The sequence below is a fragment of the Salvelinus namaycush genome, chromosome 33, assembly GCF_016432855.1.
Source record: "Salvelinus namaycush isolate Seneca chromosome 33, SaNama_1.0, whole genome shotgun sequence".
Taxonomy (NCBI): domain Eukaryota; kingdom Metazoa; phylum Chordata; class Actinopteri; order Salmoniformes; family Salmonidae; genus Salvelinus; species Salvelinus namaycush.
Genome location: NC_052339.1, coordinates 29,552,326 through 29,567,350, shown reverse-complemented (window position 1 = coordinate 29,567,350; position 15,025 = coordinate 29,552,326).

Genomic DNA, 15,025 nt, shown 5'->3' with positions numbered 1-15,025 from the left:
GAGGAGAAGGGTGAATGCCAGAGGGCTCAGAGGAGAGGGGAGAGGAGCCAGCAGGGTTGAGGCATGGGAGAGAGAAGGGAAGAGAGAGATAGGGCAAAGAGATAGGGCAGAGAAGGACATATAACGAGAGACAGGAAGGTCAATGGAGCCATAGGTCTGGGACTGGGGTTCTGGTTCAGAGACAGAAGGGAGGAAGGGAGAACTGAGGCTCATAAACTTGGAGATGAAAGACAGGTAGAAGCAGAGCAAGGCCCAGACAAGATTGAATTTGGCACTGAGGCTGGGGCAGGGAGGTCTGAGAGAGAGAGAGAAGAAAGGAAAACGGGCAGTGATGGGAAGGATGGAGAGAGATAGAGAAGGCCAAAGAAGGCTGGGACAAAGACTTAGTATTACACACTTTGAATATAATCATGTTCTGGCAGCCTCGCCACAATCTGCCCGCATATTTCCACATTTGAAAAAGGCCAGCACCGGGTAAACACAGCATATTGGAGCGTAATTTAATTCTTATCATGTACACACGCTCTCCTCACTTTATTTATCTCCTTCAAGTCTGTCACCTTTTTTTTTTTAAAGGAAAATTACACCCTAGGATTGTCCTTTCTCCTAATTAGATATCACTTATATTTTGTATCAATGACCGTGATCTGTGCCACATATATAGGATATCACAGTGACCTAGTTGCATAAATTTGGCTGGCTGAGGCACTTGACCGGAAAGAAAAGCCAATCTGTGATTTGAGGAAACAGGACCAACCTGTCTGGATGGGTTTGTGTGTGTGAGGTCATGTGTGGCAGTTCACAGTCCTACAGAAACACACACACACACTATTCAACAAAGCACTTTAATGATCACTCTGCATTATAGTTTCAGTGGTTGTTTCAGGAACTAAGCTGAATTATATATTCTTTTCATCTATAGAGTTTTTCATTTTAATTTGTATTGAGTAATACATTGTTTTGATTGAAAAAAAACATTACACTTTATCAGTAAATGTTTTATACTCCCCACATTCCTGTGCTATGTGTAATGCTATTCCCTTAAAACATCCCTCCACTCCTCTCACCAACTCCTCAGACAAACAATAGCCGGCAGCACCTGCCCATCCCTGTGACTCAATAGAAATGCGAGGCTCTTTCACATGCACAGGATGATCATGTAGAAGGGTTGAGAGGAGGAGGAGCTGATAACTCTTCTCTCTCCATCCCTCCTTTGTGTCAGTGTGTTGTTCCTGATCACCAACCCGAGGCCTCATTGGAGGCTAATTGCAGAGAAGGAATGGCTTTAATTGTTGTCAGGAGTTTAATGAAGTGAAATGCATGTTGTCTTCTCCTCGTCACAGGACTATACAAGTGTGGTGAATAAAAGTCACGTGGAATTTCACTTTCTTTGTGTGCAAACCAGGAGCATATGCTGTGGTTTGATTTTTAAATGCATTATTTCACACAATTTACTTATTGATAAAAATGTTTTGCTTAACAGATCATAGAACACCATTAAGACTACAATATATTACATAAAGAAAAATCAGCATTTCAATGTTTAAACCCGCTTTCTTTTTGAATACTTCAGACATTTAAAAAGTCTCTGACACAATAGAACCAGCTACAGTCTAGGCTATGTTCCTTCTCACATAACAACACTGATATAGCTACACGGATGGCTGCTAGTGCTGCTAGCTGACAATGCTGAGCCGAGCATAGTCTGGTTTAGCAGGAAGCAGTTGTGTCCTCTCACAGTGGTGTTGTGTCCTCTCACAGTGGTGTTGTCTCCTCTCACAGTGGTGTTCTCTACTCTCACGGTGGTGTTCTCTCCTCTCACAGTGGTGTTGTCTCCTCTCACAGTGGTGTGCTCTCCTCTCACAGTGGTGTGCTCTCCTCTCACAGTGGTGTGCTCTCCTCTCACAGTGGTGTTCTCTCCTCTCACAGTGGTGTGCTCTCCTCTCACAGTGGTGTTCTCTACTCTCACGGTGGTGTTCTCTCCTCTCACAGTGGTGTTGTCTCCTCTCACAGTGGTGTGCTCTCCTTTCACAGTGGTGTGCTCTCCTCTCACAGTGGTGTGCTCTCCTCTCACAGTGGTGTTCTCTCCTCTCACAGTGGTGTGCTCTCCTCTCACAGTGGTGTGCTCTCCTCTCACAGTGGTGTTCTCTCCTCTCACGGTGGTGTTCTCTCCTCTCCTAATGGTGTTCTCTCTTCTCACAGTGGCGTTCTCTCCTAGTGGTGTTGTCTCCTCTCCTAATGGTGTTGTCTCTTCTCACAGTGGTGTTCTCTCCTCTCACAGTGGTGTTGACTCCTCTCCTAATGGTGTTGTCTCCTCTCCTAATGGTGTTGTCTCCTCTCCTAATGGTGTTCTCTCCTCTCCTAATGGTGTTCTCTCCTCTCCTAATGGTGTTCTCTCCTCTCCTAATGGTGTTCTCTCCTCTCCTAATGGTGTTGTCTCCTCTCCTAATGGTGTTCTCTCCTCTCCTAATGGTGTTCTCTCCTCTCCTAATGGTGTTCTCTCCTCTCCTAATGGTGTTCTCTCCTCTCACAGTGGTGTTCTCTCCTCTCCTAATGGTGTTCTCTCCTCTCCTAATGGTGTTCTCTCCTCTCCTAATGGTGTTGTCTCCTCTCCTAATGGTGTTCTCTCCTCTCCTAATGGTGTTCTCTCCTCTCCTAATGGTGTTCTCTCCTCTCCTAATGGTGTTCTCTCCTCTCACAGTGGTGTTCTCTCCTCTCCTAATGGTGTTCTCTCCTCTCCTAATGGTGTTCTCTCCTTTCCTAATGGTGTTCTCTCCTCTCCTAATGGTGTTCTCTCCTCTCCTAATGGTGTTCTCTCCTCTCCTAATGGTGTTCTCTCCTCTCCTAATGGTGTTGTCTCCTCTCCTAATGGTGTTCTCTCCTCTCCTAATGGTGTTCTCTCCTCTCCTAATGGTGTTCTCTCCTCTCCTAATGGTGTTCTCTCCTCTCCTAATGGTGTTCTCTCCTCTCCTAATGGTGTTCTCTCCTCTCACAGTGGTGTTCTCTCCTCTCCTAATGGTGTTCTCTCCTCTCCTAATGGTGTTCTCTCCTTTCCTAATGGTGTTCTCTCCTCTCCTAATGGTGTTCTCTCCTCTCCTAATGGTGTTCTCTCCTCTCCTAATGGTGTTCTCTCCTCTCCTAATGGTGTTGTCTCCTCTCCTAATGGTGTTCTCTCCTCTCCTAATGGTGTTCTCTCCTCTCCTAATGGTGTTCTCTCCTCTCCTAATGGTGTTCTCTCCTCTCCTAATGGTGTTCTCTCCTCTCCTAATGGTGTTGTCTCCTCTCCTAATGGTGTTCTCTCCTCTCCTAATGGTGTTTTCTCCTCTCCTAATGGTGTTCTCTCCTCTCCTAATGGTGTTGTCTCCTCTCCTAATGGTGTTGTCTCCTCTCCTAATGGTGTTCTCTCCTCTCCTAATGGTGTTCTCTCCTCTCACAGTGGTGTTCTCTCCTCTCCTAATGGTGTTCTCTCCTCTCCTAATGGTGTTGTCTCCTCTCCTAATGGTGTTCTCTCCTCTCCTAATGGTGTTCTCTCCTCTCCTAATGGTGTTCTCTCCTCTCACAGTGGTGTTCTCTCCTCTCCTAATGGTGTTGTCTCCTCTCCTAATGGTGTTCTCTCCTCTCCTAATGGTGTTCTCTCCTCTCCTAATGGTGTTCTCTCCTCTCACAGTGGTGTTCTCTCCTCTCCTAATGGTGTTCTCTCCTCTCCTAATGGTGTTCTCTCCTCTCCTGATGGTGTTCTCTCCTCTCACAGTGGTGTTCTCTCCTCTCCTCTCAAATAAAATTGTATTAGTCACATGCGCCAAATACAACAGGTGTAGTAGACCTTACAGTGAAATGCTGAATACAACAAGTGTAGTAGACCTTACAGTGAAATGCTGACTTACAAGCTCTTAACCAACAATGCAGTTATATAAACATCTATAAAAAACGAATAAGAATAAGATTTTTTTTTAATAAGTAATTAAAGAGCCTACTTCCACACAATCCCGGATCCGGGAGCACCCCCATCAGTAAAAAAGCTGACTAGCATAGCCTAGCATAGCGTCACAAGTAAATACTAGCATCTAAATATCATTAAATCACAAGTCCAAGACACCAGATGAAAGATACACATCTTGTGAATCCAGCCATCATTTCTGATTTTTAAAATGTTTTACAGGGAAGACACAATATGTAAATCTATTAGCTAACCACGTTAGCAAAAGACACCACTTTTTTTACTCCACCATTTTTTTCCTGCATAGGTAGCTATCACAAATTCAACCAAATAAAGATATAAATAGCCACTAACCAAGAAACAACTTCATCAGATGACAGTCTGATAACATATTTATTGTATAGCATATGTTTTGTTAGAAAAATGTGCATATTTCAGGTATAAATCATAGTTTACCATTGCAGCCACCATCACAACTCTCACCAAAGCGACTAGAATAACTACAGAGAGCAACGTGAATTACCTAAATACTCATCATAAAACATTTCTGAAAAATACACAGCGTACAGCAAATGAAAGACAAAGATCTTGTGAATCCAGCCAATATTTCAGATTTTTTAAGTGTTTTACAGCGAAAACACAATATAGCATTATATTAGCTTACTACAATAGCCAACCACACAACAGCATTGATTCAAGCCAAAAATAGCGATAACGTATAAACCAGCAAAAGATATTAATTTTTTTCACTGGCCTCAGAATTCTTTTCACTGGCCTCAGAATTCTTCAGATGACAGTCCTATAACATCATATTACACAATACATATAGAGTTTGTTCGAAAATGTGCATATTTAGCGGCACAAATCGTGGTTATACAATATGAATAGTAGCCAAAATGCAAACAAAATGTCGGGAGAAATCTTGGGAGAGGCACCTATTCTAATCGATAACTAATCATAAACTTGACTAAAAAATACAGGTTGGACAGCAAATGAAAGATACATTAGTTCTTAATGCAATCGCTGTGTTACATTTTTAAAATTAACGTTACTACGACATACAGCGTGCGTTAAAGCGAGACCACACCGAAATTAATGGCGGATTATGCATTTTACATTTTTCAACAGAACAACGAATTAACAGCATAAATAGTTCTTACTTTTTGATGTGCTTCCATCAGAATCTTGGGCAAGTTGTCCTTTTTCCAAAAGAATCGTTGCTCGGTTGTAGAATGTAGTCTTCAACGTTGGAATTAGCAGTAAACATTAGCCATGTGGGCCAGACGTGCCCAACTTCCTAGAACGCAACACAAATAAATACCCAAAAATTGCAATATACTGACATAAACTGATATAACTCGGTTTAAAATAACAACATTATGATGTCTTTAACAGCTATATCGAATAAAAACAGAGCCGGATATATCTAAGAGCTATAACCGGAGCTTTCTAGTATGACATGCCAAGGTCCTTCCTGCGTCATGGCGAAAAGGGGAAAGAGGGTACACCACGTTGCCAGCCTATTTATAGGCCTTCAGATCTGCCTAGAGACTCCATTTCAATTCTCACTATTCGCTGACATCCAGGGGAAGGCGTATGCAGTGCATCTCAACCAATAGAAAACAGGCAAATTAATAAACTGACCTGGGAACAGCTTGCAGAATTCAGCATTCTCACATCCTCATAGGAAAAAGGCTCCAACTCGAGTTCTGTTTTACTCACAGATATAATTCAAACGGTTTTAGAAACTAGAGAGTGTTTTCTATCCAATAGTAATAATAATATGCATATTGTACAAGCAAGAATTGAGTACGAGGCAGTTTAATTTGGGAACGAAATTATTACAAAGTGCAAACAGCACCCCCTATTGAGAAGAAGTTAAAGAGCAGCGGTAAAATAGAAATAGAGAGGCTATATACAGGGGGTACCGGTACAGAGTCAATGTGCGGAGGCACAGGTTAGTCAAGGTAATTGAGGTAATATGTACATGTAGGTAGAGTTATTAAAGTGACTATGCATAGATGATAATAACAAGGGGGGGGGGGGGGGTAATGCAAATAGTCTGGGTAGCCATTTGATTAGATGTTCAGGAGTCTTATGGCTTGGGGGTAGAAGATTTTTAGAAGTCTATTGGACCTAGACTTGGTGCTCCGGTACCGCGTGCCGTGCGGTAGCAGAGAGAACAGTCTATGACTAGGGTGGCTGGAGTCTTTGACAATTTTTAGGGCCTTCCTCTGACACCGCCTGGTATAGAGGTCCTGGATGGCAGGAAGCTTTCCCCCAGTGATGTACTGGGCCATACTCACTACCCTCTGTAGTGCCTTGCGGTCAGAGTCCGAGCAGTTGCCATACCAGGCAGTGATGCAACCAGTCAGGATGCTCTCGATGGTGCAGCTGTAGAACCTTTTGAGGATCTGAGGACCCATGCCAAATTTTTCAGTCTCCTGAGGGGGAATAGGTTTTGTCGTGCCCTCTTTACGACTGTCTTGGTGTGCTTGGACCATGTTAGTTTGCTGGTGATGTGGACGCCAAGGAACTTGAAGCTCTCAACCTGCTCCACTACAGCCCTGTCGATGAGAACGGGGGGATGCTCGGTCCTCTTTTTCCTGTAGTCCACAATCATCTCCTTTGTCTTCATCACATTGAGGGAGAGGTTGGCCAGGTCTCTGACCTCCTCCCTATAGGCTGTCTCATCATTGTCGATGATCAGGCCTACCACTGTTGTGTCATTGGCAAAATTAATGATGATGTTGGAGTCGTGCCTGGCCGTGTAGTCATGAGTGAACAGGAAGTACCGGAGGGGACTGAGCACGCACCCCTGAGGGGCCCCTGTGTTGAGGATCAGCGTGGCAGATGTGGTGTTACCTACCCTTACCACCTGGGGTTGGCCCGTCAGGAAGTCCAGGATCCAGTTGCAGAGGGAGGTGTTTAGTCGCAGGGTCCTTAGCTTAGTGATGAGCTTTGAGGGCACTATGGTGTTGAATGCTGAGCTGTAGTCAATGAATAGCATTCTCACATAGGTGTTCCTTTTGTCCAGGTGTCCAGTCCTTTTGTCCAGTGGTCTCACAGTGGTGTTCTCTCTTCTCATAGTTGTGTTCTCTCCTCTCGCATGGCATTTTCTCTAGCCCCAGGGTAGCCAGCCAGCCAGGCAGGCAGGGACCTAGGCAGGCACCCAGTGCTAGGCTAGCACACGCCGTGCCTGGCCTCTCCCTTCCGAGCTGTGTGTCACCAGTCAAACCTTGTTAAGGCTGACGGCTCTCTGATGTGGACAAATTGTCACAGGGGGGGACCTGGAGACACTGTTACTGCTGTAACACACCCAGGAAGGGGAAGGAGAGGCTCAGCATTTAGATTAGGATGTTGGAGGAAACATCAGACAGAGAATGTTTACTATATGCTTCATTTTGTGCTTTTGTAGAGTAAAGAAAAGTCACATCTGACCGCGATGGCTAATTCTGCAGGTTACCAAATTGAGCCTCCGCTGTGTGTAGACGAAATATATCAGTGTTGAGACTGGGTAGGATCTGTGTTAGACAATTGTGCAGTAGAGGATGGAGACCACGACCAATATGTCAAGGACATTACGTTAGGCCTCTTTCTGTCATAGAGAATAGAGAGTGTGTGAGTCAAGAGAATGTGAGTGAAATGTATGTAATACCTCTATTTAACGTGGCCATTCTGGCAGAGAGCAACATTAGGCCGCCTCTTTTTCATCCCCCACTTTCAAAGCAGAGGCTTGAATTGCATCAGGGTCACATTCTCATTGCAGTGTGTGGGTACGGCCGATAGACTGCCAAGCACTCATTCATGATCTCAAAGCTTTTGTCTCTTAACCTTAAAAGGCCCCACAATAGCCTATGTTGTTATGGAGTGCGCCCGCTTTTAACAGTTGACGGGCCGAGAGAGGGCGAGCAGCATCCACACCGGGCTTTGAGAGAGAGAGAGAGAGAGAGAGAGAGAGAGAGAGAGAGAGAGAGAGAGAGAGAGAGAGAGAGAGAGAGAGAGAGAGAGAGAGAGAGAGAGAGAGAGAGAGAGAGAGAGAGAGAGAGAGAGAGAGAGAGAGAGAGAGAGAGAGAGAGAGAGAGAGAGAGAGAGAGAGAGAGAGAGGTCTGGAGAAGCATATGGAGAGCTAAATACAATTCTAATCAAACACAATGATGTCTGAGGCCTGCATTGTGCCGGGGCCAGCCCTGTGAAAGACAAGGGGAGGAGTGGAGAGTTAGATCCTCATAATAAGATCATGAGGCGTGGGCAAATGAATGCATGGTCCAGTAATGGGGAAGATATCCCTTTGAGTGCAGCAGGCAGCAGGCAGGAGTACACAACAGCAGTATCATCAGGGGGAAACTCCCCAAACTCTTCCTTTTCTTTCACGTTTCACTCTTCAACGGTTAGCTTCAATGAAGCCTCATCATCCGGCTAGAGTTCTGCTCCCAGCGGGTGACACTTGACAGATTGTCCGAGCTCTGGGCCTTTGTTTGCAGGTTGATGAAGTGAAAGGGTTGGGTGGTAGCCCAATGAATAAAGATGTTTTGAAGCCAATAAATAAATTCTCTAAAAGCTGCTATATATTGCTTTGCTGCTTGACCGTTGGAGTGTTAAAAATAGGCTTTTCTCTCCCTCTCTCTCTCTCTTTTCTCTTTTTTTCATTCCCTCTGCTTTTTTTCACACTTGCAGAATGTGCTTTGCTTTGAAGGACTTGTGAAGCCGAAGGCGTCTCGTTGCTCAATCAAATAGATTAAGTCGGTCAGACAAGCAGCGATCTGTCCTATTCAATAAAGTTGCTTTTGTCATGTATGATCTCAGAGGGCTTCTTCCATACACAACACTGTCCATGGACATGTCATATCACACGGAACACAGTTTTACCTTTATGCAGATTTTGTTGTAAAAATGTAATTTTTTGTAATTATTGCTTAATTTATCGTACACTATATGTGCTGTAGCATGACATATTATTCCCTGTGCTCTTTTGTTTGCAAAATATCACAAATTCCTAATAATGAAATATAATCAACATGCTTCATTAAAACTCAGTAATCAAGCCCTCACTTTGCTTCTCTTTACCACCTCTTAAAAAAGTCCAGAAAGCTGTTTGGGAGGCGATCCCGTAATGACGACATCTGTTTTCATATGGTCGTTGACACGTAGCACCAGAAATCTGATGTCATCCTGCCAAACCCACGGCTGCCAGACAGCATTCCAACCTCTGATTGGTTCTGACAAGCCTCTGACAGCTCTGGAGGTGAGGAGGGCAAGTGACAAAGGGCAAGCACGGGATGAGCCAACCAAATCAGGGTATACGTCCCCCCCATACATGAGACAAATTAGGGTATACGCCCCCCCATACATGAGACAAATCAGGGTATACGTCCCCCCCATACATGAGACAAATCAGGGTATACACCCCCCCATACATGAGACAAATCAGGGTATACGCCCCCCCCCCCCCATACATGAGACAAATCAGGGTATACGCCCCCCCCATACATGAGACAAATCAGGGTATACGTCCCCCCCATACATGAGACAAATTAAGGTATACGCCCCCCCATACATGAGACAAATCAGGGTATACGTCCCCCCCATACATGAGACAAATCAGGGTATACGTCCCCCCCATACATGAGACAAATCAGGGTATACGCCCCCCCATACATGAGACAAATCAGGGTATACGTCCCCCCCATACATGAGACAAATCAGGGTATACGCCCCCCCCATACATGAGACAAATCAGGGTATACGTCCCCCCCATACATGAGACAAATCAGGGTATACGTCCCCCCCATACATGAGACAAATCAGGGTATACGCCCCCCCATACATGAGACAAATCAGGGTATACGCCCCCCCCATACATGAGACAAATCAGGGTATACGCCCCCCCCATACATGAGACAAGTCAGAGACCTAACGTGGGTGCTTCAACATGAGACAAATCAGAGACCTAACGTGGGTGCTTCAACATGAGACAAATCAGAGACCTAACGTGGGTGCTTCAACATGAGACAAATCAGAGACCTAACGTGGGTGCTTCAACATGAGACAAATCAGAGACCTAAAGTGGGTGCTTCAACATGAGACAAATCAGAGACCTAACGTGGGTGCTTCAACATGAGACAAATCAGAGACCTAACGTGGGTGCTTCAACATGAGACAAATCAGAGCCCTAACGTGGGTGCTTCAACATGAGACAAATCAGAGCCCTAACGTGGGTGCTTCAACATGAGACAAATCAGAGCCCTAACGTGGGTGCTTCAACATGAGACAAATCAGAGCCCTAACGTGGGTGCTTCAACATGAGACAAATCAGAGCCCTAACGTGGGTGCTTCAACATGAGACAAATCAGAGCCCTAACGTGGGTGCTTCAACATGAGACAAATCAGAGCCCTAACGTGGGTGCTTCAACATGAGACAAATCAGAGCCCTAACGTGGGTGCTTCAACATGAGACAAATCAGAGCCCTAACGTGGGTGCTTCAACATGAGTGTGTGACAGAAAAAGATAGGTTAAAGTGTTCAAAAATAATAGTTATTTCGTATTTTTCAGAACAAAGGGAACTATCACTGCCTTATGTTCAAAGTATACAACCTCCTTGTTGTAGCACGGGTGGCTAAATGTAGCATGTCGCGTAGCTTCTGTATCTGGTGGAGGATGTTATATTGTAGATAGGTTGTGAATTTAAAGGGGAACCACCTGCCATGATAGAAATCTGGGTCTTGTATCGCCTCGCAGACAGCTGAGCACTGCAGGAGCCAAAGAGCCTTCCATGACATTGAGCCTTAAGCACATTTTTGCCAGCAGTTCCATTTGATCACTTCTCCCTCTTTCAGACGCATACGGAATCATCCACTCGATATAAGCACGATTTATTCCACTTCTTGATGAAGAAAGACATGCTCAAATGTGCCATAAATGAAGAGACTTATGATTTAGAACAATGACACCTAACTTAAAAGACCATTCGATCATATCCGTAACATTCCTGTTGTAAACAACGTGGATAGTGTGTGTCAGTCTTGGGTTCTCAGGGCAAAGCGGATGGAGGTTGTGTTGTTCTCATGTGGACCAGTCGTCAGTGTGACCTTGCATTAGTGCATATGCTCACAGCAGGGTTACTGGTTGGGGGCATGATCTGTCAGCCTTTGTTTATGAAGCTCACACAGCACAGGACTGTAAGATAACATATTTGATGTAATTAGTGGTCAGTAATAACACACTATAAGCGACAGGAGAAAGAGTGTTTGGTTTTTGAGCAGTTGATTACATTTTTTATAGTACGTTATTTTTGTGATAATATTTGTTTTAATATGTCTGCTGATGTCTTTATTTCCAAAACATAAAACATATGAAAGGATAAAACATGTGAACAGGCATCTAGTTCTGGATTAGATATGATAGACATGGGTTAGATAGCATATATATGGGTTAGATATGGGTTAGATATGATAGATATGGGTTAGATAGGACAGATATGGGTTAGATAAGGGTTAGATATGATAGATATGGGTTAGATAGGACAGATATGGGTTAGATAGGATAGATATGGGTTAGATATGGGTTAGATATGGGTTAGATATGATAGATATGGGTTAGATAGGATAGATATGGGTTAGATATGATAGATATGGGTTAGATAGGACAGATATGGGTTAGATATGATAGATATGGGTTAGATAGGACATATATGGGTTAGATAGGACAGATATGGGTTAGATAGGACAGATATGGGTTAGATATGATAGATAAGGGTTAGATATGATAGATATGGGTTAGATATGATAGATAAGGGTTAGATAGGACAGATATGGGTTAGATAGGACAGATATGGGTTAGATATGATATATATGGGTTAGATATGATAGATATGGGTTAGATAGGACAGATATGGGTTAGATATGATAGACATGGTTTAGATAGGACAGATATGGGGAAGATAGGACAGATATGGGGTAGATATGATAGATATGGGTTAGATATGATAGATAAGGGTTAGATATGATAGATATGGGTTAGATAAGACATATATGGGTTAGATAGGACAGATATGGGTTAGATATGATAGATATGGGTTAGATATGATAGATATGGATTAGATATGATAGATAAGGGTTAGATAGGACAAATAGGACAGAACCAAGGGCTCTCTATGGTCAAGGCGTGACAGTACCCCCCCCCCCCCCCCCAAAGGTGCGGACTCCGGCCGCAAAACCTGAAACCAAATGGGGGGGTTAGGGGGGTGACTAGTGTCGGTGGCGGCTCCGGTGCGGGTCGTAGCCCCCCCCCCCCCCCCCCCCCCCAGACCCCGGATCCGACCATGGCGCCGGGCTGAACGCCGTGCCTGGACTGGGCACCGGCGCAGAGAAGGACTCCGGCCCTGGAGCTGGGTTGGACGCTGTGCCTGGACTGGGAATTGGCGCAGAAGAAGGCTCCGGCCATGGAGCTGGGCTGGCCGCCGTGCCTCGACTGGGTACCGGCGCATAGGAAGGATCCCGCCTTGGAGCTGGGCTGGTCGCCGTGCCTGGACTGGACACCGGCGCTGAGGAAGGCTCCGGCCATGGCGCTGGACTGGACACCATACCCGGACTGGGCACCGGCGCAGAGGAAGGCTCCTGCCCTGGAGCTGGACTGGACACCGTGCCTGGACTAGGCACCGGCGCAGAGGAAGGCTCCTGCCCTGGAGCGGAGCTGGACACCGTGCCTGGAAGCTCCGGACCGTTGACCCTCGCTGGAGGTTCCGGACCGTTGACCGTCGCTGGAGGTTCCGGACTGTGGAACGTCGCTGGAGGTTCCGACCGTGGACCATCGCTGGAGGTTCCGGACCGTTGACCGTCGCTGGAGGTTCCGGACCGTTGACCATCGCTGGAGGTTCCGGACCGTTGACCGCCGCTGGAGGTTCCGGACCGTTGACCATCGCTGGAGGTTCCGGACCTTGGACCATCGCTGGAAGTTCCGGACCGTGGACCGTCGCTGGAGGTTCTGCGCTGTGGACCGTCGCAGGAGGTTCCGGACCGTGGACCGTCGCAGGAGGTTCCGGACCATTGACCGTCGCTGGAGGTTCCGGACTGTTGACCGTCGCAGGAGGTTCCGGACTGTGGACACTCGCAGGAGGTTCCGCGCCATGAACCATCGCAGGAGGTTCCGCGCCATGAACCATCGCAGGAGGTTCCGGTCTGTGGACCGTCGCAGGAGGTTCCGGACTGTGGACCGTCGCTGGAGGTTCCGGACCGTTGACCGTCGCTGAAGGTTCCAGACCGTTGACCGTCACTGGAGGTTCCGCACTGTGGACCGTCGCTGGAGGTTCCGCACTGTGGACCGTCGCAGGAGGTTCCGGACTGTGGACCGTCGCAGGAGGTTCCGGACCGTGGACCGTCGCAGGAGGTTCCGGACTGTAGACCGTCGCCGGAAGCACTGGACTGTGAACCGTCTCCGGAAGGCCCTGTTCACCCACGTATTCCGGCACATTCCGGCACCTCAGGCCGGTGGTGGCTGGTCCGCTCCAGCAGTCTGAGGTGCACAAATATCATATCTAACCCATATATATCCTATCTAACCCATACATATCCTACCCAACCCATATCTTTCCTATCTAACCCATATATATCCTATCTAACCCATATATATCATATCTAACATATCAATCATATCTAACCCAAATATATCATATATAACCCATTTCTATCATATTGTCAGCGATTGTGTGCAGATATGTAGCGGAGTCAGGCGCAGGACACAGGTGTTGAGCAACACAACGGAGTTTACTCAAAATACAAGCAAAATTCCACATAGGAATAATAACAAACACACTAGCACATACAACAACACTAACGACACAAACAATCACGGACAGAACAGAAATGTATGCCAGAGGATTAAATAGGGAACATGATAGGGGAATTGAAACCAGGTGTGTGTAATACAGACAAAACAAAACGAAACTGAAACATGGATCGGTGGTGACTAGAAAGCCGGTGACGTCGACCGCCGAACACCACCCGAACAAGGAGAAGGGCCGACTTCGGCGGAAGTCGTGACAGTACCCCCCCCCTTGACGCGCGGCTCCAGCAGCGCGCCGACACCGGCCTCGGGGACGACCCGGAGGGCGAGGTGCAGGGCGATCCGGGTGGAGACGGTGAAACTCCTGTAACATTGAAGGATCTAGAATGTCCTCCACCGGTACCCAGCATCTCTCCTCCGGGCCGTACCCCTCCCACTCCACGATAGATATGGGTTAGATATGATATATATGGATTATATAGGACATGTATGGGTTAGATATGATATATATGGGTTATATAGGATAGATATGGGTTAAACATGACAGATATGGGTTAGATATGATAGGTATGGGTTATACATGATTGATTGTGCAGACCAGCTGGCTGGTGTGTTTACAGACATATTTAATCAAGCTGTTCCCACATTCTTCAAGAGGGCCACCATTGTTCCTATTCCCAAGAAAGCTAAGGTAACTGAGCTAAATTACTATCGCCCCGTTGCACTCACTTCCGTCATCATGAAGTGCTTCGAGAGACTAGTCAAGGACCATATCACCTCCACCCTACCTGACACCCTAGACCCACTCCAATTTGCTTACCGCCCCAATAGGTCCACAGAAGACGCAATCACAATCACACTGCACACTGCCCTAACCCATCTGGACAAGAGGAATACCTATGTGAGAATGCTGTTCATCGACTACAGCTCAGCATAACACCATAGTACCCTCCAAACTCGTCATTAAGCTTGAGACCCTGGGTCTCGACCACGCCCTGTGCAACTGGGTCCTGGACTTCCTGACAGGCCGCCCCCAGGTGGTGAGGGTAGGAAACAACATCTCCACCCCGCTGATCCTCAACACTGGGGCCACACAAGGGTGCGTTCTCAGCCCTCTCCTGTACTCCCTGTTCACCCATTACTGCGTGGCCATGCACGCCTCCAACTCAATCATCAAGTTTTCAGACGACGCTAGAGTGGTAGGTTGATTACCAACAACAACGAGACGGCCTACAGGGAGGAGGTGAGGGCCCTCGGAGTGTGGAGTCAGGAAAATAACCTCACAATCAATGTCAACAAAACAAGGG